Genomic DNA, 27,540 nt, shown 5'->3' on the forward strand with positions numbered 1-27,540 from the left:
AGCTTTCACAATTATTGGCATTTTAACACGCATTATTAACTCTTTCCTAGCGCACACGGAACTAACATACAATGTAATCAAACACATGTTGCTCTTTCCTTGCTCGGACGGAACACTCTCAACATATAAACACAGCATTGGTTGGTCAATGTGTGCATGGTTTGACATGGGGAGGTTGGAAGGGGTGATGGTGCTTATTCCAAAAGATATTTTCTTATTTTCAACCTCTCCATGTTAAGGATGGCTTTTGGAATAAACACTCTTTGCAGTTAAACAACCAGTGCACATTGACCCATTGATTTATAAATGTAAATATGCACACAATACTGACACGCCACTACCCCACCCCACCCTAAAACTGCCCTAAATTTTTTTTTCTTTTACGGACACCAATACTTAATTTTCGATTTTTGAGCGATTACCAAGACTTTACTAATGCTGTATTTGTTTTTGAGGGGGGGGGGTTATATTCCTGTTGACGATTAAATGTAATTTTATATTCTTGACCGATTATCTCGGTTACAAAGCTGTTATTTATCATGTTGACACTTTCTTTTTAGAAATGAATAAACGATTTGATCTAAGTAAAAACACAATAATACTATGTAGGGTTCAACATGCATTATATTGTTTATTGAAACACTTTTTTGTTATATATTTGTTTTCTTATCACTTTCACTTTCTGTGGAGGATTTTATTATTTAAAAGATGTGCTGGAGCTAAGTTTAGAAAAAAAATACTTGCATCTACCGAAAAGAAAAACACTGAGCGACTTCAAAGCTACTATCATTGGTAGAAGGCACTTATCTTCCTTTGTTTTCGCTCAATCTAAAGAGTTATTAAATGCTTTCTTTATAATCGGCCAGTACATGCAGGTTATCACCCCAAACCAACACTAATCGCCAGTAACCAACAGTGCTGATAATCACAGACAGTGGATTTCACAAGCTGCTACTGGAAACCAATGCTTGACAGTGGATGCCAGATTATTTCATTTGGGCCATGGCCGCCAGTATCTGCTAATTTCCATGGACGGCAGTTGCCACCAACAATAACCGTAGTTTAATTTGTTTTTGAGGGGGGGTCCTTTAACGATTTTATTCTGGATCTGTTATGCTTCCACCAGGAAACGCCGGTTAGCAAGTCCTGCTAGTCAATAATAATACAAGGACCTGTTCTGGCTTGTATCTTGTCTTTCTAATTGTAGAAACTGAGTTTATGAAAGCTAAGAATATTAGTACTTATGCAGAATAAGGGGCACATTATCGTCGATATATTTGAGCCAGGTTATGTAAACTGCTGGACGGTGCCGAACGAAAATATTTATTTGTGTATGTGAAAACGTTGGCAAATTTTTAAGATGCCAAAGGAAAACATTTTTTTAAATAATGTTATTATTTAGAAAGCTATTCTCAACATGGGGAGAGGGATTTTAAACTATTCTATACTTTCACCTAACAATTAAATAAACAAAAGATACCGTTTGATAATTATCAGCTGCTGTGAGAATTTCGACACCTTCCTGCAGTTTACTTGCCAAGAATATGCTGACGATAACGCGATCTGTATTCTGCATAAGTACCATACTATTTTGTTAGTAGACAATGCACTCAGGTATATCTGACTCTTACACGTGTTGTGTTATCCTAGATAACGTGTGTGTTAGAAAAGTGAAAAGGATAAAAGCGAAGAAACCATGGAATTCATCGACATATGCATGTATTCACAAATAGTTTGTGAAAGGCGAATTAAAAAGAGATACGAAACATATAATGTAGCATACAATCAAACACATAAAGGGAGAGCCACGGACATGAGTACTAAACAAAAATACATTAACAAAATGAACGATGTTTAAAGAGGAATAACAAATAAATATCTCGGTCAGTTCACCTCAATGGTGTCATTTAATGTTATTTCTTCAAACGTGTTCATTCTAAATGTATTGCCTTTATTGTTGACAGTTGTTGTTGTTGTTGCTCTATAGGCAAGCTCCATTGCTTCTTCTTGTGTATATAACAGGCTGTCCTCTAAGATTCTTGTACATCCCCCGAGGATTAGGTCAGATTTCAGTTTATCTGCATGTGACAGTTATCTGAAGAAGGCTTGGGGGCATAAAAGCTGAAACATGGTGATAAAATAACAAGGAGGAGCAAGATGGAGAAGAAAATAGTTGCGTTGTTTGTTTCGTTTTATGGCATATCAATCCTTTTCGAGTTATTTCATGCCTGATTCAGTAATTTTGGAAAACGTGTTTATGCCGCCAATACTTTGTATCTTTAAATATTCGTGATGTTTGTTTAGGTTGTTTTGTTTAACAAGAATATATAATTTATATCAATCCTTTTTGGGTTATTTAATATTTGCAAAAGTTTTTGTTAACTGTTGAGACATTATGCTGAACAAAGATGGCGGCAGTAAATCAAATCAACGAAGAATCAAATGCAGTTTCGATCTTGAGTGTTAAGCAACTCCTAGTAATAAAGATGACGATGAAAAATTAAATGCAGGTTCGTGACAGAGACGACGGCGAACTGATTGAATCCAAAATTCGACATTTTTTATAGTAACTTTTAAAGCTTCTGATTGGTTGGTTGTTATAACGGAAATCATTGGAGTCCAAAACATTTTAACATTTTTTATGCTTCAACTTCTTTATATTTTCAAATAGTTATTCAGGTGTTTGGCTTGGTTGTTTTGTGGAAGAAAACTGTTTTTTTGTTTTTTTGTTTTTTACTTTGCAGAATATGATTGAGTTTTACAAAGGGAAAAGAAAAAGACAATAACATTAATGTTTGATGCTAGTATTTTTAGACATCCTGATCTATTAGCATCAGTATAAAGAAGCAAACAAAAAAGAAAGAAAATGAATAGCACAACAATAATAACACGCTACTAAATCAAAGTGTAAAATGAGTCCATATTTTGTGCTTTGTTTTCTTTGGGGGGGGGGCATATCCTAAAAATGGGGGAACTGCTGAAGAGACAGGATCTTTTTAAAATTTTGATATATAAGAGAGATAACTTAGTTCATAATATCTAGTGCAGCTGTTTTGAGATATTATATAAAAAATGACAATTGTTTATGTTCGCTTGGTGCAAACGATTATTGACATAAAGATGATTTTAATAAGTATATAATGTACTCAAGTATTCAAGAAAAAAATATGCTTTTTGCTATTCTTTCATTTCAAAATCATTTCAAGAATAAGTGTATTATATTTTTTGGCACCATCGTTTTATTACATATGCTATCACAATATTAAGAACCGTTCAATAATTTTATTTATATGCAATTTAGAATAAAGATGTCTTATGTTACTAACATTACATTCTATATTGATCTTGTTCTTTCAAGAAAGTGGTGAGTTGAAAACACAGCTTTACAAGTATCTCCACAGCTGCAGAAGATGTTGAAGTTTGGTTAAGTTTAGTAGTAAAACTATACTGAAACTGTTTTTGACTGTCCATTCTTATGACTGCTGTAGATTTGTTTTATTTTTATTGGCAGATATGAACAAAAGATTTGAAAGTGATGCTCGCAAGTGCAAGATAATCATGGATTACATAATGTAAAACGCTGATCAATTTTGTTGAAAATGTTCTTTTATCTTTACCTTGTGCATAGTAGATATATTGGAAAGGGTTTCACTGGTTAAATAGCCAAGGGCCTTTCTTCGCCTACACCCGACTATGAATATAAGCTGGTCGATATCTCTTGATCCATGTAAAAAATAATAGTTACTGCATGTCCAGCTGACCTCTATTTCACAAGGAATACAAGTGGTTGTGCTGCTGTCATGTGCCTTCAAGATGGAATACACAACATAAAATGGACTGAACGTTTTGTTGTTTTTTATTTTCTGGTAATTGATCAAAATATCTGTGTAACGTGGTTGTTAATCTTCTTCAATAGTGTCATTACATTTTAACACTCGAACCCAACATGTTGTATCTGAGACAGTCGAAAATAAACAAATAAAAGGAAGAAATTTGACTCAGCTTTTTCAGTTGAAATGAAAGATATTTATTCATTGTATTTTCAACAACGCATTGCATCTTGTTTTAAACAGTTCATTTTGTTTGTCATGTAGTTAACAAAACCTTGCCATCTCGACACGGGCTTAAAAGTCTCTCACCTCCATCTTATGCTGGTACACACTTTTTATGGTCCTTGCCACGTGGTGCATTTTTTCCTCTTTTTTTCCTCTTCTTTTCCTACACTGTGACGGCACAATGTGTCATCCATCTGCTGCTACTAACATGCATCAGCGGCTCTGTTACACCTGTAAGTGGGTGAGAGTTTTTTCCTTTTTGATGAATTAACAAGAATTATCACAGAATCACAGCTTTATTAGACATTACAATGTAAGTACTTTTATTGCTACTGAAGCATACAAGGCAGCCATATTTATCAGAGTTCTTTCAAGAGATCCGTTAAAGGGAGATAACCATGGAAGTGTATTATAATGTCTTTAGGTAAATCTGCATAAGTAGGGGATCAATTTCAAGTTCTTAAAGTCGCTATCAGACGGACTCACAATTGTGCATATTTATCTATTTTTTATATAGTGTAACCATGGCTTGAATCGCATTACAATCGGAGATAAAAAAAAAAATTAATGGGGATTTCAGGCTTCAACATTTGGTATTCCATACATCCTTTGCTATCTAATATATTTCCATGGCGAGAAGTGACTTATTAAAAAACAACTGTTATTTTCATACAGTTAATTCTCCAAATAAACATGCCTACTAGTTAGTGTGATCAATAATCTAGTGAGTTTCTATAAATTCTCAAATAGCTGATTCAGTTTGAAGAAAATAACTTTTCCATAGAATCAAATTAAAAGCATAGATAATCTGATAAAAGCATAGCAGTTTCGGTAAGAATTGGTAGATTTCTTGGAAAGAGTAGAAAATCAAGTTTTGAAGAGAAATCTCAGAAAGCTAAACTAATGTCTAATGGTTAAATCCGTCTTGTCAAGATGAGTGTTACTGCTAATTATAAAACATTGAACCCATTTTGCTAGTAAATATTTGGATTCATAATTAAAGGTTAGACCACTTAAGCATCGGATTTCAATCTAGAAATGTGAATGTTTTCTACAGGAATGTTTATTACATTTTAATGCTGTCAATTATTTTTAGGGTGTTATCAGATGAGTATTAAACTACAAAATGATTATAAAATGTAATTGCTGTATTTATCAACTCAATTGATAACATATGATGTAAAGTATCTTAATCCATGCATTATTTTATGACACACGCAAATTGTAAAACTATATTAATGCAGTCTGTTGAAGTTAAAGAGAGGTAGAAAGATAAATAGTTTGTGTTAGGTTATACATAATTTATTATTTCATGTATATGCTCATAAAATATTATAAGGTGATATAATATATTAATATATTGTGTGTAGACTTTCACTGTTTACTTCAACAGTACTCACTGTGTGAGTAGAGTCAAATAGTAGTAGGACGTCTCTGTATAACTTAATAGCCATAGATATTTTTATACTAATATATATATATATGTGTGTGTGTGTGTGTGTGTGTGTGTGTGTGTGTGTGGGTGTGTGTGTGCGTGTGTGTTTTCTTGCTTCACATTCTAGTTTTTTAAACTTTATTTGGACACATGCAGATCAATAGACAAATGATAAAAGACAATAGGAACAGAGCGAAAATCGAAGACAGTTAAAAACAATGGGAGACTGTTGTTCAGGAATTTCACGCAAGACAATCATGAGTGCCCCCCCCCAAAAAAAAAACAATAATAAACAAAAAAAAAACTGAAGGCCTTTGTCTGATAATGACAACACAATAGAATGTGTAAAAAATATCTCCACTGGACCATTTCTAAAAAGTTGAATACCGAATGCAACAAGTTTTTGGGAAACATATACCAGAAAAAAAAAACTGTTGCAAATAAATCAACCTCATCCATTATGACTATGCAGTCACTGAAGCTACATGCCTAGAAAACATAGCTGTTGAATCTAACATAGTGATATGGGGCAAGAAAATAGAAAGTAGCAACCCTAGTTGAAGTTAATATTGTGTCCCTAATGAAGCTAACTCAAACAGAGGAAATAACGAAATACCAAGATTTTATGGATGACATGAAAAGAACCTGGAAGATTAGGAAGATCTCAATAATCATAGAAGCAACTAATTTCAAAATGATGAATATACTAGGTGAACCAAGCATTAATAATTGTACTTAAAGAGACGGTTAGAATCATAATAAAAAAAAGATATATCCGTCGGGGTCTATGAAATAGCAGGTGAATGTTCAACGTAAAAGAATACATCGTCTTCAGCAAAAAACAAAAAGATAAAAAATTGAACAAAAAACAAAACAACAAAAACAAACAAAACCAAACAAACTAAAAACAAATAAACAAATGCTCTTAATTTATAGATCGTCCATTAATTATTTCATTTGTGTGTATTTTATACAGATTTGAAGGTTTCTATATGGAAAATATTTCATATAGAAACAATTTGCTCGACTCTATTAATCAACTCTGTGAAAGGTTCTGTCTGTCTGTCAGTCGGGTATTTTTTTTTTTTTGATAAAATTGGAGATCGAATGGATGCATGTTAAAAATATCGACACTTGTTTCTCTTTAATTAAATGGCTACAAGGCAATTTGAAAAGGCAATTTGTGTGACCTCAGCTGAAAATCCGCTCTTCTCTTGTTAAAGCTGTTTCGTAATCAAAATAGGATTTGTGTTATACCTCCCCCCCCTCTCTCTCTTTCTTTTTTTCTCTCAAACTACATCCAAAGATATTTTGTATTTTGCAATATCTTTTGTAGCCTTAACCAAAACACCTGATTACAAATTGGAAGAAGGAATATGTTGAAAGTTATTAAGCCCTACCCCTTGTCCTTCCGCCGTCGTATATGTGGTTTGGATTACTTTCCATCAAAATTGGATATTTAAAACATACAGATTTCACCAGAAAAAAAAAAAAAAAAAATCAGAACATTTTTATCCGGCTATTTGGACAAAGTGTAGTACTTTTGTAAACCATTAAGAATATTTTAAAATTTTAAGTAGGTTAGTCCATAGAGTAAATGTGGTATTTTGGTGATTGCTGAAGCTAAAGTGATGGAAAAATGGTACAAGTGAGAAAAAAAATCAAAAACAGTGTTTGGATGAATGAATCAGTATATGTTTAGTTAAGATTAAGCAAGACAAAGGATGACCACCGATCTGTCCACGTTTTTAGTGTCGTGTGATTAAAGTGTATTATATTTTTTTCCAAGTAAATAATTCAAATTCCGTACTTCCGTTAGTTCCCCAGAAAGACAAAGAAAAGATTTTGCAAAAAAATAATGACTAGAAGCAGCCTAAGTAGGTGTATGAAAGTAAGGTCTTATACAAAAAATAAATAAATACAAAATAGAGAGGTTGCTAACGATTTGCTATCTATATGTGAAACGCGTATTGATAGCGGATCGTTAATAACCTCTTCTGTTTTTTTTTGTCTTTTGTTTAGATTCGATGATGAACTTAATTCCCTCCACGCTGCATATTGATCGGTATAACCCTCCCTATGTGCTGACGAGGTGATTACATATAAATAAATACAATATCGTCTCTGAAACGATCGTACTGGTTGTCTTGATTTTTCGCTGATGTTTAAGCTATAATACGGTTAACACCGTCTCCAGCCTTCCTTAGATAATCGCCTATATTCTTTTTTTTTTTTTGCGGGGGGGGGGGGACGTAAACTAAAAATATTATTTATTTATTATTTTACTTATAGAACAGTAATCTACGAACACGTTAAAATTCAAATATGGATGTGTAACTGAAATGAAATGAGTGCATTTTTATTATGTAATTGTTTCAAAAAGAATACGAATTGCATCATATCTTTTTAAATATATTAATGGATATATGACGTTATAAAAAAATATCTTATTCCCTTTCACAACGCTATACCCCCCCTTTTTTTTAATTTCCAATGATTTTTTTCGTTTTTGATATATTTCATTACATCAAAAAATATATTTTCAAATATTTGTACCAGTGTTTTTTTCCCTTAATTTCATGAAGTCTTGCAATAAAGACGAAACGTTGATGAATACATAACTTGGTTTGTTGGTCCCCTGACAAAGGAGGGTGGACCTGTAAATTCACCCTCGTCCGTTTGTCCATTCGTCCGTCCGCCTGTCCGCACTTTTCTCAATAACTACACCTTGAAATTTTTGGAAATTTTGCACAAATATTAAACATGATATAAGTAAAAGAAAGTGACAGAACGGATTTTCTGGGAAAACTTCGATTGCACCCACTAGGGGTGCCTTTCCAGTTAAAATGGCAAAAATTGACACTTTTGTGTTTATTAAAAAAAATTGATGCTTTGGATTTTTATAAAACTTTCTGAAAACTTATAACTAGCTAATTTCTATATTATTTTTTGTTTGTCTATAATTCTTGCATGTGCCCCAGAGGCTCTTTTAGGGTTAATAAAAACACTCCATTTTTGGGACCATTTTACCATATTTGTCCAAAATTTTCTTTGTATGTCTATTTAGCAGTTTTGCATGGTGCTGCACTCAAATTTAAATATGTTAAGCCCTTGGGGACTTTGGGAACTAAATGGGAGCAGGGGGGCAAATGATGAACTTAGTCATTTCTTTTTTTTTTGCATGGTACAGAACTCAAATTTACATATGTTAAGGCCTAAATTTGGACCGTTTGTTCATTTTCACTAGGATTTGAAATCCACTGGGGACTTTTGGGGCTAAATGGGGCGGGGGGGGGGGCAAATGCTGAACTTATTTTTGTTATGTCTCAATCACTGTGTATTCACGATGGACCATGTATGCTTCACTTGTTCCTTTTTATCTCTCTTTCTTTCTCGTTCTCTCTCTCTCTCTCTCTCTCTAAATATATATATATATATATATATATATATATATATATATATATATATATAGAGAGAGAGAGAGAGAGAGAGAGAGGAAGAGAGAGGGAGAGAGAGAAAGAGAGAGAGAGAGAGATATTGTTTTTGTTTATATATATATATATATTATATATTTGTTCGCTCCATTCTTGCCATTGAGTATTGTATGAAAATTTTTTTCAGGAGAAATTAAACAATATGATGTAACAAGTTTGGCTATTTTCCCCATTTCAACCCACGGCCTGATGTAAAACATCAAGGTAAAACAGTCAAATTAATACACCGTTTCATAACAGACGATGCATTAATTTGAATTTGGTACCATTCAAAAACTCTATTTAGACACAAGTATGAATTTTTTGGAGAAAGATAAAAATTAGCTCCAAAATTCCGAAAAACGAGAAGATAGAAAATTGATTATGAATAAAAAGAGAAATTTGTGAAATTGGTGTTTATGAGCGAAATGCGACAAAAATAACATGTATTGTTGCATTTCTGCGCTGAAATAATAACGTTAATATTTAGAAACCTATTATTTAACATGAGGAGGGGAGTGTTTTTTGTAACTATTCTATACTTTCACCTAACAATTTAATAAAAATGATATCATAAAACTTGAATTTAACTTGTAAATACTATTTCAAAAATAACGCAGGTCGGTAAATGCAAAAGCACCAAAATAAGATTTATTTTATCAAAATAAAATTTATTTTATCAAAATAAGATTTATTTTATCAAAATAAAATTTATTTTATCAAAATAAGATTTATTTTATCAAAATAAAATTTATTTTATCAAAATAAAATTTATTTTATCAAAATAAAATTTATTTTATCAAAATAAGATTTATTTTATCAAAATAAGATTTATTTTATCAAAATAAAATTTATTTTATCAAAATAAAATTTATTTTATCAAAATAAAATTTATTTTATCAAAATAAGATTTATTTTATCAAAATAAAATTTATTTTATCAAAATAAGATTTATTTTATCAAAATAAAATTTATTTTATCAAAATAAAATTTATTTTATCAAAATAAAATTGTAAAAACATTCATTGTATCAAAATATAAGGCACTTATGCATTGCACGGGCGGGACCATTTTGTTTTGTTGGGTTTCATTGAATGACCGATAGAGGACACAACTTTTCAACCTAATTCAACCGTGACAATAATTAAAAGTATATTTTGCTGTAGTTTTACTTTAATTCAAACAATTTTTTATAAAAATTCTATTTTTTTCTTTCCATTAAATTGTTTGAAAATAAAATCCAATGTTCCTATTAACTTGCCTTTCTGCGAGGTCAGAGTTAGACACAAGGTCGGTTTTTATTGTGAGAAAAGAAACAAAAATAAAAATGGCATCAGTATAGAAGGATTTCTACCTACTGACTGAGAATTTTTTATTTTTTTCCTATCCGGAGTGCCCCTTTTTGGGGAGCTAGATTTTCCCCACATTAATACCCGACCTTGTATCTAACTCTACCCCCGTGGGAAAGCAAGTGAATAGGAACAATATTTAAAAAAAATAAATAAATAAAAACCAACCAAAGGGAAACAATCTAAAAATTTGATCTGAAGCAGAGAAACAAATAAACCAGGATTTTCATTTTGATTTTAATCCACATTTTATTTTTACCCCTTTTGACCCCCTGGGGACGAAACCAGAATTTTTCCAGGGTCAAATATTACATTTCCTGATGAATATTTATGTGGTCTTGTTTTTGGGTAAGTTTCAGCAAAATCTAATTGTCGGAAAATGTTCTATGTACCCAAAAGGGCTGTTTTTGGCAATTTTGACCGCTTTTAACCTCCTGGGGACGCAATCGGAATTTTCCCAGGGTCAAATATTACGTTTTCAGATGTATATCATGTGGTCTTGTTTTTGGGTAATTTTCAGCAAAATCTAATGGTTGAAATAGATTCTATGTACCAAAAAGAGCTATTTTTGCCCATTTTAACCCCTTTTGGCCCCCGGAGAAAGCGACCAGAATTTTTCCAGGGTCAAATGTTACGTTTCCAGATGTATATTCACGTGGTCTTGCTTTTGGGTAATTTTCAGCAAAATCTAATGATCGGAAAATATTTTATGTCCCGAAAAGTGCTATTTTTAGCGATTTTGAACCTTTTGGAACGCAACCAAAATTTTTATTAAAAATCCGAGAATGTTACATTTCCTCCCTTGCCTAGTTGTAACTTCATGTAGACGAACAAGGGTGAATTCTAAGGTTTTAATCCAACTAAGTTGGTGGACCAATAAAAGCCTTGCACATATATATGTAAACCATTAGTCGTGCCCTTATTTTTGCCGTTCATGTGCTTCGCTTGGTCATTTCATGCTAATGCTGAGTTGAATCTAACACAATGTGTCATATGAGTCGTAACTCTCACGGCTGACACATTATTTCTCATTTTTTTATTGATAGATAACGAGAATGTGGGAAAATACTACTAGTCTCATAGAGTCATAAGATTCTGCTCAAGGGACTGTAATTTTTTCTTTATTGTCATTTTCATTTCATTTTATTTCATTCTTTTACTTGTCTTTTTATACTTATTTTTTATATTTACTTTTTATTCTTTTATATTCAATAACTTTGTACTTTTTATACCTTTTATTATTATTTTATAATTTTTATACTTTTTTTTATACTTGTTCATCATATTCCTTTGCATTTTTATCTCTTAGTCTACCTTTTGTTTATCCTTTATCTTATTCACTTATAATTTTTATATTTTATCGTTTATAATTTATCCGCTTACCTTTATTATTTCATTATATTAATTATTTCTAATAATTTATATTTCATTCAAACACTAAGTTGTAATTCTGATACCCCTACTAATATATACGAACCTAGTATAAATCCCTTATTTCAAGTTAACCCCTTTTATAATCAATTAATACATATGATTGAGTAAGCATCCTCTTTCAATCACTTACCCCATATTTTCCTGAGCGTTTAGTTGCACATTTTGTACACATATATTGCACGCATGTATTTTTTTTTACACAGGCATCACCACATTATCAAGGCAAAGAGGCCACTCGAGGATAAGGGTTAAACAGTGTACAGTAGAAATTGGACAGTATAGTAATCATTTGTAATGGAAATTCGGTAAATTTGTTAACTTATATGGAACGGCTCATCAAGAACTTGTTTACGTTAGACTTGAAGATAACCATATTGTAGTGAGCCGGAAAGCAGGAAAACGGAAGACAATTCCACAGGCGTGCATTTCTAAGAAAGAAGCTTTGTTCATGGAATCTACGTTTAGGTTTAGGCCCAGATAACAAGTGGGGGGAATTATTGATAGTGTTTTCAGCAAGACGAGTGTATCTTGTTAAAGTTTGGCGAGGGGGGACCATAGACTGAAGCTCAGTCGAACATTTTCCAGGAAAATAACGATACATCAGAGACAAACTCGCACCATCTCTTCTGTGAGATAGAGGTTGCAGGGAAGAGAAAAGGATATCTGCTACGAGATTACAAAGTCTATTTTGAACTCTATCAAGGCAGGACAAGTCCTTTCTAGCAGTTCCTGCCCAGATGTGACAACAGTATTCCATCCTTGGATGTACCTGGCTCTTATATAGATTGAGAATTGCATCAGCAGTGAGATATCTACTGGATCGATAGAAAGATCCCACCATTTTTCCAATGGCCTTGGCAACAGATTTGATGTACGTGTTCCATTTAAGATCAGGAGTAATGATCAATCCCAGAAGCTTGTCAAAACTTGAGGCCTCCTGAAGACGAGAGCCATTCATTTAAATTGATGCTAGATGTAGATCAGAGCGTTGATGATGTAAAGAGAGAAGCTTGGTTTTAGATGTATTAAAAGTAACCAGCCACTCCTTGCCCCATTGTACTACGTGCTCAAGATAAGAGGAGAGAGAATTGGAGAGAACTTCGTCGTTTACTGTCTTAGACATGCTACAATAAATGGTAGTGTCATCAGCATAAATGTCTACAAATGATGTCAGGATGTGATTTGGAAGATCATTAATGTAGATCAGAAAAAGAGTTGGGCCCAGGATGGACCCCCGATGGACTCTAGCATTAATACTGTGAGCTTCTGATTTTTGCCCCTCACTAACTACTCTTATGAGCCTATCAGAAAGAAATGATTTAATAATTGAGAAGACATTTCCAGCTGTACCATAGCTAGAGATCTTGTGAAAAAAACCTTTATGCCATATTGCACGCATATATTGCACACATATATTGTACACATATATTGCACACATATATTGTACACATATACTGTACACATATATTGAACACATATATTGCAAGCATATATTGTACACATATATTGCACACATATATTGCACACATATATTGAATACATATATTGTACACATATATGACACATATATTGCACACATATATTGCACACATATATTGCACACATATATTGCATGCATATATTGTACACATATATTGCATGCATACATTGTACACATATATTGCACACATATATTGTACACATGTATTACACACATATATTGCACACATATATTGTACACATATATTGCACACATATATTGTACACATATATTGCATGCATATATTGCATGCATATATTGCACACATATATTGCATGCATATATTGAACACATATATTGTACACATATATTGTACACATATATTGCACACATATATTGCACACATATATTGCATGCATACATTGCACACATATATTGTACACATATATTGTACATGTATATTGTACACATATATTGCACACATATATTGTACACATTTATTGCACACATATATTGTACACATATATTGGACACATATATTGTACATATATATTGCACACATATATTGCACACATATATTGTACACATATATTGCATGCATATATTGCACACATATATTGCACACATATATTGTACACATATATTACAAACATATATTGTACACATATATTGTACACATTTATTGTACACATATATTGCACACATATATTGCACACATATATTGCATGAATATATTGTACACATATATTGACACATATATTGCACACATATATTGTACACATATATTGTACACATATATTGTACACATATATTGTACACATATATTGCATGCATATATTGAACACATATATTGCACACATATATTGACAGATATATTGTACACATATATTGTACACATATATTGCACACATATATTGAACACAAATATTGCACCCATATATTGTACACATATATTGCAAACATATATTGCACACATATACTGTACACATATACAATACACATATACTGCACACATATATTGCACACATATATTGTACACATATATTGTACACATATATTACACACATATATTGCACATATATATTGCATGCATATATTGTACACATATATTGCACACATATATTGCACACGTATATTGTACACATATATTGAACATATAATGTACACATATATTGTACACATATAATGCATGCATATATTGTACACATATATTGCACACGTATATTGCACACATATATTGTACACATATATTGCACACATATATTGCACACATATATTGCATGCATATATTGTACACATATATTGCACACGTATATTGCACACATATATTGTACACATATATTGTACACATATATTGCGCACATATATTGTAAACATATATTGTACACATATATTGCACACATATATTGTACACATATAGTGTACACATATATTGTACACATATATTGCATGCATATATTGAACACATATATTGCACACAGATATTGCACACGTATATTGCACACATATATTGTACACATATATTGCACACATATATTGTACACATATATTGCACACATATATTGATACATATATTGCATGAATATATTGTCCACATATATTGCACACATATGTTGCACACATATATTGCACACCTATATTGCACACACATATTGCACACATATATTGACACATATATTGCACACATATATTGTACATATATATTGCACACGTATATTGTACACATATATTGCACCCATATATTGTGCACATATATTGCACACATATATTGCACACATATACTGTACACATATACTGTACACATATATTGCACACATATATTGTACACATATATTGCACAGATCTTTGCACACATATATTGTACACATATATTGCATGCATATAATGTACACATATATTGCACACATATATTGTACACATATATTGTACACATATATTGCACACATATATTGCACACATATACTGTACACATATATTGTACACATATATTGCACACATATATTGTACACATATATTGCACACATATATTGCACACATATATTGTACACATATATTGTAAACATATATTGGACACATATATTGTACAAATATATTGTACACATATATTGCATGCATATATTGTACACATGTATTGCACACATATAGCGACACATGTATTGCACACATATATTGTACACATATATTGCACCCATTTATTGTACACATATATTGCCCACATATATTGCACACATATACTGTACACATATATTGCACACATATATTGCACACATATATTGTACGCATATATTGCACACATATATTGTACACATATATTGTACACATATATTGTACACATATATTGTACACATATATTGCATGCATATATTGTACACATATATTGCATACATACATTGCACACATATATTGTACACATATATTGACACATATATTGCACACATATATTGCACACATATATTGCACACATATATTGACACATATATTGCACACATATATTGTACACATATATTGCACACGTATATTGTACACATATATTGCACCCATATATTGTACACATATATTGCACACATATATTGCACACATATACTGTACACATATATTGTACACATATATTGCAAACATATATTTTACACATATATTGCACACATATATTGTACACATATATTGGACACATATATTGCACACATATATTGCATGCATATATTGCACACATATACTGTACACATATATTGCACACATATATTGCACACATATATTAAACCCACCATTGGAAGACAGTCTATATACGTTCATTATACAATAAAAGTTATATTCCTCCTCCTATATCACAGAGATGACTTTTCCTCCCTAAACAACATCAATATTTTATCTCTCACTGCACAATTATTTCGCTCCTAATGTAGCTATCGCTAGACGTCGCATCCCTAGTATGTTGCCTAGCATCTTATCCCATCTTCTGATGAGAAGCATTAGGCTTCGAAATACAGTAAAAAGTATAAAGAGTTTTACTTATCCTACCCCCCTAAGTGATGTATCATCTTTATTGAATAAATGATTAAATCTATATACGTACATTAATATATATTTTTATAGTGTCGTTTTCTTATTTATTTGATATTCTATACATATATACATATACATACATATGTATGTGTGTGTATATATATATGTGTGTGTGTGTGTGCGTGTATATAATGAGAGAGAGAGAGAGAGAGAAAGAAAGAGAGAGAGAGAGGTGGTAAATAGATGGATGTTACAAATTTATGTATTTAACTGATGTTATAAACTCACTTTTTCCTAATGTAAACCCGAGTTCAATGAGTGACCCAACAGACCATATATTTTCCTCATACATTTCAACACGGATTTCCTCCAGTTTTCAAAACGGATCGCATTTCAATTCCATAAGAAAAATTTGATCTATATTTTAGCGATTGCTTCTTTTTAGTGTCCGCCTTTAAACAACCATAAAATATAAATAGGACAATCTTATGAATTTTTAAAAAGAAAATTCAACGTTAAGATCAAAATGCGCATAAACTTTTCATCAATTGTACGATTTCGATTTTCAAGAGAGTTTTTATTTAGTCCTTTTCTTACAATCGTTTAAAATGCATGACATTTTTATGGAATGAATAGAGAGAGAGGTGTGTGTGTGTGGGGGGGAGAAACAAATTTCTATTCCTTTTTGTTTATTTATTTATTTACTACACACCTGCAATCTTTTCAGTTCAAATATATTCCCGTATGTATAAACTACTACTACTACTACTACTACTACTACTACTACTACTACTACTACTACTACTAGGGGCCCATAGCCAGCCCTAAAATTATTGTACACTGGGAAACTATTACTTTAATAAAACTGATATTATAAAACTGTTTTTAATCATCAAAAATCATAGAATTAACCAACTTTAATGACAACATCATTATTTGGCTTTCAAGATGACTCGTCCTTCAAACCATTTAAACATTGCACTCAGACTGCATACAAAGCAAGGAGTATCCTATTTCTCAGTCGATGCTCCTCTTGCAAACTCCTGAAATATTTCTCCTTCTCCCACGCCAGAACACTATTAGAATACGGTATCCAGGCCTCTTTCCCTATATCTAATGTGTGATGTCCAGTATCTGGAGAGAGTTCAAAGACTGGCTACTCGAATGACGCAGGGTCTATTGGATCTGCCGTATGAAAACTGACTCAAGATCTTAACCTTTCTCCCCTTGAGCGTTGATGATTATACATCTCTTTTTGTCCTTCGATCTTCTCAATGCCCGTTATGATGTCCTTGCACTAGAAAGAAGTTTATGTGGGCATCATAAGAAACTGTTCCATTGCTGATTTTTGATTGAACCAGAGGAGGGCTGCTTTCTCAAGCAGGATCCAGAGACTTTGGACCTTGGCAGGGACTTCCAGGAGATGTGGCAACTGTATCAACCACACAGCATTTCATGGTGTAATGGAACAGGTGCTACTGTTTCTTAGTACATACATTAAGTTCACTTAACCACTGCTGCTACTATCATCATCACTCTAGTGTTTTCATTTTCATTTTTATTTTCATCATCCTTTTACTCTTTGCTCTGAAGTTGCTACTATTACTACTACTATTTTATTTTCCTCCTCCCACGCTTACTTGTACCTTTTTTCTCTCATCCAACAACTTAAAACATTATATGTGCAACCAAGCAAAATTATCTCCGTCATTTAGTATTATATAAATAAGAAATACAAGTTTTAAAATTTAGCATCCTAGAACTTCTGATAATAAATTAAAGTTTGAGAGAATTTACATTTTCTCCAAATTAACATGAGGAGCAACAGTTTCTTACGAGCCGCTTGTCGGAACATTAGATCCGAAATTCTCAGTTGTGCGTGTATAAAAATATTCATGACTCAAAGACCGGAAAGAACAGACGCTATCTGTTCCAGTAACAATGTATGGCTCTCTGGAAGATAGCAGTAGTATCCGTGGAGCCTGACAAGACTATGTGAACATCTGTTTGCATATACATATGTGTGTGTATGGATGTGTGTGTAACTTTACACATAGAAACGTCCAAAACAACAATCTATAACTGCACCTCTTTACCTACCTGTTCTCCTTCACTATAGATCAGTATAATTCTAAGTACGCACGCACACACACACACACATACACACACACACATACACACACACACACACACACACACACACACACACACACACACACCTATCCCTTCCACTCATTAAACTACCTATCCTCTTACTTTTAGTCAAAAATTTTGTCACTTTGCCCAATATTATTATGTTACTTTCCCTCCTAGAGGAGGTCTAAATGTCTTACAAGTCACAATCAATTAAAATACACAGGTTCATAAAAATACTTTATTATTGAATGCCAAACAAAATCGTAACTTCACACTCTTGCCTCATGCCATACATTCCTCTGCAATTAATGTTTCTCAACAGCACAAAGAAACAAAGAAATCATTAATTTGAAGAAAATACATTTTATTTAGAGATGTTGGCATTGCCAGCCAGTGATAGAAGGGCACATTCAAGACTACAGATTATTTGGGGTCTTTAGACGCTTAACTTATTGACAATGTTCAGATATTCTCTACACATCGTGTTCGTCTCATAAGCTTCCAAACATCTGCCTAGATCCTCTTACACACTCTCTCTTTTATCCGTGTGACGTCACACCTATTTCCAGTATTCAGCAGAGTTAAGATGATATTGAATGCAGTTGCTGACTCGATAGATGTCAACATTGGACCACTAATCAAAATCAAATATAGCCACTTTAAAACTATAACTTATTATAGATTCCTACTCTACCACATTATCCAGCTTTTTACATCTTTTATTCATATTCTATGTTTTAATATTATATATATATTAACAGGGGTACCCGACGTTGTCCTGGGTTGAATGAGGATGAACGAATGCTCCATCCTCCCATATTTTTATTGTCATTGAAATTGGTGAAATCGCCCATATTTTAATCAAATCATTTGATTACCTACTCTAGTTAGGAACCCCTTCCCGTGCAGTATACCGGGGGGGAGGGGGAAGCTTCACATACCTTCCTGTAGTGGCTTAGTCTACAAAACATTGTAGTCTACATTTCACTGTAGAGAATCTACTATTATTTTATAAAATTATCTGCAAATAATTGTTTTACTTAAAGTTTAAAATGCAAAAGTCAAGTATGATGGTTCAGTTGTGCTTTGAACAGAAACATTCACTTCGAACACGCCCTGTCTTATAAAAGAATCTACAGTGGATTTTATAGGCTGGACTTTCCTGACTGTATGGTGATAAAACATTTTTAAATGCACTATGATGTTAGGTAGTATGAATGTGTTAATTTTGGTCAAAATTGGACTTACTTCTTTAATCAAACCTTTTCGATTATCGATTTTCAGTATTAATCAAACACATTCTGATACAAACTTATATAAGAACACTCCCAGACACATCAAGTACCTACGTGTAAAATTTAAAAAAAAAAATCGGCCTAGCCTTTTCGGAGTCCATAAGAAACAAACTCACACACACATAGACAAAGTTCCTTTTATATTATAGTAGATATATATAGTCATCCACATACAGTACTGTTTTGCTGTACCACAGCTCATCAGTGTGGCTAGACTAGCAACTACCTCAAGCCAGGTTTGAAACTCGATCGCCTAGATGACAGTCGGTGCTCCTAAGAGCATCGCTTAATACACTAGTGGCAGTTTGTTTTTTCACTGCCTAATATACTCAACTCAAGATAGGGAGCATTTATAGTTACTCATATACAGTACTGTTTCGTTGTATCACAACTCATCAGTACAGTTAGACTAGCAACTCCCTCGATCACCTAGATGACAGTCAGCGCTCCTAACCATTACATTATTCGATCGTTGCTAAGATGGGCATGTGAATTAACAATGGTTAAGAGAGAGAGAGAGAGAGAGAGAGAGAGAGAGAGAGAGAGAGAGAGAGATTTAAAGCTAAAATATCTAAAGTCTTTGCCAATATATCTAATGTAACATCATAGGCCACCTTCACATTTTTTTCCTTCTAAAAGAGTTTCACTTGCATGATACGACATTAATCATAAATATGTAATTTAGAATTGAATCAGAACCGAAAATAGCATGACATTTGCAAATTTTAAATGCTATGTTCTCTTCATCCCACTATGACATAACTGCATTATTGGCCTTAAATGTTAATTGCAAATGAACTGTGTTTAGGTAGTACAGTGGAACGAAAAATAATCATGTTCTTTTACGTTCTGTGATATTGGAACCTAGTTTTGAAAATTGTTTTCCATTGTTGCTAGCCTATCGACATGTATTCCAAACCTATTTATTGACCAACGCCGTAAGCTAAAGCACACAAGCAACTCTCTATAAAAACAATTACATTTTGGTAGAAAAAGCGGTTCCCAGCGAGATCTGTATAAATAAAGTGAAAATAGTGGTCATATGATTACGGTTATGTCCGCACACCAAAACCATGCTTCGTACTTGGACTTATTTTTGATATACAAAAGTAAATTCATTCTTTGATTCGGTTGCTAAGTATAAAGAGATCAGGTTTTTCAACCTAATACACAAAAGTATTGTGTGTATCAGTATAGCTTCAAGTAGGGTCAGTTCAATATATCTTCAGTTAGGGAAGTTGGCATGAGATGATCAGTATGCATTGCAATCTCATCTTTACCTTGCCTCGTAGCTGTACATGTTGAGACGAGATATTTGAAATAGTGTTTCTCTAACATATGAAATTAATTTTGATGTTATCTCCTCCGGTTTTTTTTTTTCAAACTCAAAAAAAATGTGTATACTCTTCTTATCAATTCCCCGTTTCTTGAAGTATGCTATCTAATTTATGGTATGCTGTTACATATCCAACTCTAATGCTCAATCGATGAGGCTTTTAAATAAGTTAGAAATGAAATGCAGTAAGTATAAAAATGATTTCATATCAAGATGCTATCACGGATATATTTATAACATGAGAAAATTCGGAAATAAAGGATAACATTTTTTTAAAAATGCTAGTTTTCAACAAATATCAAATAAGACATAAAAAAATTAATTTGCTTTAACTTATAATATTTACAATATTTTGATGTTATAATTTTCTGAGCAGCAAAATGGCTTCAAATTTTCGTCTCGCAAAAGGATTTTTATTTTAAATTACACTTTATATGTTTCTTTTTTAAAATGCTTTCGTTTTTAATTTAAAGATTAGAAATAATATCTCTCCCTATCACGAAACTGTAGATATACTGGCAAAGTTATTTTCAATATAATGATTGCGAGAAACCAAAAATATGATCTAATTTCAATCGAAAATAAACTTATGTATTTTATGAATATTTCTGCAATTTATATATTCATTTTGGAAAACTTCACGGATATTTGTAATAATGATAGCGAGTTTTAGGTGCAAGTAACCCGATATATTTTGGGCTGTGTAAAAATTGGATATCATCACATTTGGTAAAGTGGCACCTGTGATGTAGAGAGTGGGAGGCGGTTTCCATTGCAAGAGATGATTTTTATTGGCCAGCTTACAGAGATAAGGAACCGGTTGAAATTGTTATCTTGGGAGCTGAACATTTCATCTTTGGGATTAATCTCGCATGGTGGTAGGGGGAAAGAGGGGTATCAGATAAATAAAGGAAATGATAGAAAAGAGTAATGACACAAGAGAGAGAGGGAGAGATTGTTAATAAAAATAGAAGTTAGAAGCAATGACAACTTTATAAAAATAAAATGAAAAAAGAAAATAGAACATGAAAACGAAAAGGTTTTGAGAGATAGATAGATAGATAGATAGATAGAAGAAGAAGAAGAGAGAGAGACAGACAGACAGAGATAGATAGATAGATAGATAAATAGATAGATAGATAGATAGAAGAAGAAGAAGAAGAAAAAGAAGAGAGAGAGAGAGAGAGAGTGAGAGAGAGAGAGAGAGAGAGACAGACAGACAGACAGACAGACAGACAGACAGATAGTCCGGGAGAGGAAACGCTAAAAAAAAGTAATGACAAGTTTAAAATACGAAATGAAAGAAAAAATGTGAACATGAAAAAAATACGTTTGAGAAATTAAATTTAAAAGCTGATAAAATAAAAAGAAGTTTAAGAAGAAATAAAAAGATAGGGTAAAAGAAAAATGATAGAGAAAGGAGGACGAGGAGAATAAGGATATTCGTTAGGAGGATCTTAAACATAAATGAAAGGGAAATTTTGCAAAAAACAACCTTAAGATGTGAGTCATAAAAGGGGGGGGCTAAACAACAACAACAACAACAACAACAACAACAACTACTACTATTACTACTACTACTACTACTACTACGACTACTACTACTACTACTACTACTACTACTACTACTAAAAGCAAACTCTTATAAGCTTCAGAACTATTGTACAAAATTTCATCAAATGTTGCTGCACTTTTGGAATGTTAAGTCGTAATACAACTACTTGTACTTATAGTGAAATTACTACTAATAAATACTGACAACATCCAAATTTATCTGATAAGAATGTCGAGGAGATAGGCATTAAAATATTACTAGAATCACAACTATTATTATTAATACCTCTACTAATAGAAATCACTGATGACCTGTTTGCTTTTAGCTTGTAACCGTACAGTATATCGATACCCTATGGCTGACTGGGATAGCTTCCGTACATTTATATCTGATCTACCGATGCATTCCATGTTTAAAAAGGATGTGTCCTCTATAGTATCAGATCTGACGGAATGGTTAATTGTAGGTATAGACCGATTCATACCATCCAAAAAATTCCAACAAAACCCTAACAGCCAGCCATGATTCTCCCCTGAATGTGCTGCTGCCATCGCGCACAGAAATCACTTTTTACCATAGCTACCAATGTAATAGATGTACTGAGACTAAAGCTGCTTTCAGGACTGCCAGCAACCACTGTAAAAGAGTAATAAAAATGCAAGAGAGCTATATGCTCAGTCTGTTAAATCCAAAGTAGCTGAGCAGTGGTTTGGTTCCCAGCAGTTTTGGCAAATAGTAAAACAGGATCCTGAACAGAAGCGTGCGTTCTATCCCAACAATCATCAATTGACCTGATGTCATCTAGTCAGCATCAAACAAAGCCAAACTCTTTGCCAAGAACTTTGCAGCTACTTCTACCCTATGTGACCAAGGCCATCAGCTCCCCATATTTCCTCCTATAACAGCTAACACGCTATGCAACATACAAATATTTGTGCGTGATGTCGCCAAGCTAATCAAGAACCTTGATTCCAATAAAGCAACTGGCCTTGACGGCATTCCAATTATAGTGTTGAAAAGCTTCAACCAGAACTTGCCCCCATACTTACAAAAGTGTTTAAGTGTTGTCTTAAGGAGAATTAACTTCCCAACACCCTGGAAAACCTCATCAGTATGCCCTGTATTTAAGAATTATGGTGACAGGTCATCTCCCTCCCAGTACAGACCAATACGTCTGTGCTAACGGTTATATCTCATAGGATTAGTGAATCTCTCAACAAAGTCTTCCTTTCTAGGGCAATTGCTCTTGACATATCAAAGGCCTTTGATAAGGTATGGCATAAAGGCCTACTTCACAAGATTTCCAGCTACGGTATAACTGTTTTCTCTCTGATAGGCTCATAAGAGTAGTGGTTGAAGGGCAGAAATCAGAAGCTCACAGTATTAATGCTAGAGTCCATCAGGGGTCCATCCTGGGCCCAACTCTTTTCCTGATCTACATTAATGATCTTCCAAATCACATCCTTACATCATTTGTAGACATTTATGCTGATGACACTACCATTTATGGTAGCACATCTAAGACAGTAAACGACCAAGTTCTCTTCGATTCTCTCTCCTCTATCTTGAGCACGTAGTACAATGGGGAAAGGAGTGGCTGGTTACTTTTAATACATCTAAAACCAAGCTTCTCTCTTTACATCACCAACGTTCTGATCATCATCTGACATCAATTGAAAGGAATGGCTCTCGTCTTGAGGAGGCCTCAAGTTTTTACAAGCTTCTGGGATTGACCTTTACTCCTGATCTTAAATGGAACACATACATCAAATCTGTTGCCAAGGCCATTGGAAAAATGGTGGGATCTTTCTATCGATCCAGTAGATATATCATTGCTGATGCAATTGTCTATCTATATAAGAGCCAGGTACGTTCAAGGATGGAATACTGTTACCACATTTTGGCAGGAGTTGCTAGAAAGGACTTGTCCTGCCTTGATAGAGTTCAAAATAGACATTTTAGCCTCGTAGGAGATATCCTTTTCTCTTCCCTGCAACCTCTATCTCACAGAAGAGATGTTGCGAGTTTGTCTCTGATGTATCGTTATTTTCATGGAAAGTGTTTGACTGAGCTTCAGTCTATGGTCCTCCCTCACCAAACTTTCACAAGAAACACTCGTCTAACTGAAACACTATCAATAATTCCCCCCACTCATTATCTGGGCCTAAACCTAAACGTAGATTCCATGAACATAGCTTCTTTCTTAGAACTGCACACCTGTGGAATTGTCTTCCGTTTTCCTGCTTTCCAGCTGACTACAATATGGTTGTCTTCAAGTCTAACGTAAACAAGTTCTTGATGAGCCGTTCCATATAAGTTAACAAATTTACTGAATTTCCATTACTAACGATTACTATACTGTCCAATTTCTACTGTACACTCTTTAACCCTTATCCTTGAGTGGCCTCTTGGCCTTGATAAGTGGTGATGTCTATGTAAAAAAAAGTAAGTTTTTTAAAGCCGTTCAACACATGCCAGCATGTAAAACAGACGTTGTTGTTGATGATGATGATGATGATGACGACGACGTCGAAAAGCTCTTTTCAGTTTTCTGCTCAACGTTTTTTTTAGAAAGGATTTACATTAAATATTGGCAACCCTCTTTCAGTAAGCCAGAACTTAATCTTCCCAAGATCGTTTCTCTATATCTCTTATACTTTGTCATAAGTCGTGCATTAATGGCGGAAAACTGATAGGGGAGGGGCATAGTTTTGGAAACCAATTTATCGTAATTTTTTTTGTGGGATTCCGATTACTTTTTGATTGTATTTGAAAGATTAAAGCCTAAACTTAATTTCCAAAAGGAAAGAAAAAAATTTACACGTGAAAAAAGTTATAATGAAAAATGCTTTCACGGCGACATTCGAAAACTGACAAGTTTAGCTAAATTTTGGAGTTAAATAAATTCATTATAAAAATCCATTGAAAGATAAATATTAGTTTTCAGAGACTATTTAAAAAATAATGAGTAAAGTCCTAAGATATTGAATCATAAAAACACACACTTCGTTTGTACCAAAAATAGCCTAATTAGACCCCAAAAGAGACAAATGAAAATTCGTTTAGCATAAGTTCTACGGAAGCTCAAAATATCAAACGTTAAAAGGCTATCTGAAAATGATGTCGGGTGGATGAAGGGATGGAGAGGGTGCAAAAGCCGACTGGTTTTCTTTTTTTATTTTTTCCCAGTCACGCATCTGTACATTCCTATCGTAAACGTTTGTATAATTTTTACCATTTTTTAATTTAATTATTTTTGTGTGTTTCTGCTTTAAAATCTTTTCAATTTTTTTACTTTCCAAGATTATTTAAAAATTATGTTACGCTGAACATTACACGTTCATTCAGGCAAGGAAAAAAATTAGAATCTTACATATAAAAATAACGCTTAAAATGTAATCTAAAGAAAAAGAGGAAATATTTTTTGCAATAATAATTAATACAGTGGTTCATGCTACACGCCGCCAAATGTTTTTAGGGGAGAGTGGATTGATGACGAATTGTCGTTAAAAAGCATGCCGCTGCTCCATGAAAACTAAATTTGTTTTTCCAGACGTGAAAACGCAGAACTTATTTTGCTGAAGATTCACCATTCCGAGATTAAACAAATAAAATAAATGAATCACACGACTACAACATCTGTGTGACAGCGTGTTTTCTTGGTTCCTACTTAAACAAGATGTGGTACAAGGCTTGAATGTGAGTAAACCCAACTTTCCGTCAAAGGACATTCTGGCAATACAAGTCATGAACGGACCTGTCGACATTCCCCGGCATAGACACATCAGGCGACTCCTCAAAAGAGAACCTTCTAGAACCAAGCTGGATCATACTTCATTCCAACAACAACAAAAAAAGCTGGTACTTCCATAGCAGTCGCTAGGTTGTCAGATTGAGGCGAACCCCAGCTGGTATGAAAAGGTCACAAGAGATACCCATACACAAGTTATAAAACACTCTTTACAAATAGTCACTGACTCATTCGATGTCGCTACTTACGAATGCACCAAGAAATCAGTTCATTCTATTTAAATCTCCTTATACATATATATATATATATATATATATATATATATATATATATATATATATATATATATATATATATATATATATATATATATATATATATATATTTCGGTTTTATTGAGCTTTTACATCTGGCTGAGTTTATTTTACTTGTAAATATTAACTCTTTAATATTCATAATATATTTTAAGTTTACCATTTTGATTACCTTGGTAAACTTATTGTAATTTTTATTATATATATATATATATATATATATATATATATATATATATATATATATATATATATATATATATATAACTTACTAGCTCTACCTACGTATTGAGCACTTTTGAAGTAAATACTTAAAGTTTACGCATAAATTTATACTTTCGTATATTAATTTTATGTGAGTAAATGAAATAGTTATATATATATACATATATATATATATATATATATATATATATATATATATATATATATATATATATATATATATATATATTACCCACTCTCTTTTTGACACATTTTAATCATACTCATTATTTACTCAATAGGCGCCAAGAAGTGGGACGATTACTGGATCGCCTTTTTTTGTTCACATTTTTTTTTTTGTAAATTTGTTGTTTTCATTTATGAGTTGATTATTCACCCAGTTTGCCATAGATTTGATTAAGAAACCCAACAATGCAACAATATTAAAATGCGGCAGCATAAACATCTATAGAATAAATCCTCAAACAAAAATTCTTCCATCCTTGACGTGTTTGCTGGAGTTCGTGTGTCGACCATCGACAAACAGATGATTCATCAGAAAAAAAAAAAACATTGCAATGTCGCGGAAGACTATTCATGAGAACGGGGAGAAGGTGCACTGCCCCAGTAAATGAAGAATCGTAAAAGTAAACAACAGGTTTCATAAGTCATATAAACTTATACAATCGTAATGCTGCTTTAATAAGTATTTCAGTATACCCTACTAAACAATGCACGTGATCA

This window comes from Euprymna scolopes, chromosome 16, assembly GCF_053919585.1.
Source record: "Euprymna scolopes isolate OS-2025 chromosome 16, ASM5391958v1, whole genome shotgun sequence".
NCBI lineage: Eukaryota > Metazoa > Mollusca > Cephalopoda > Sepiida > Sepiolidae > Euprymna > Euprymna scolopes.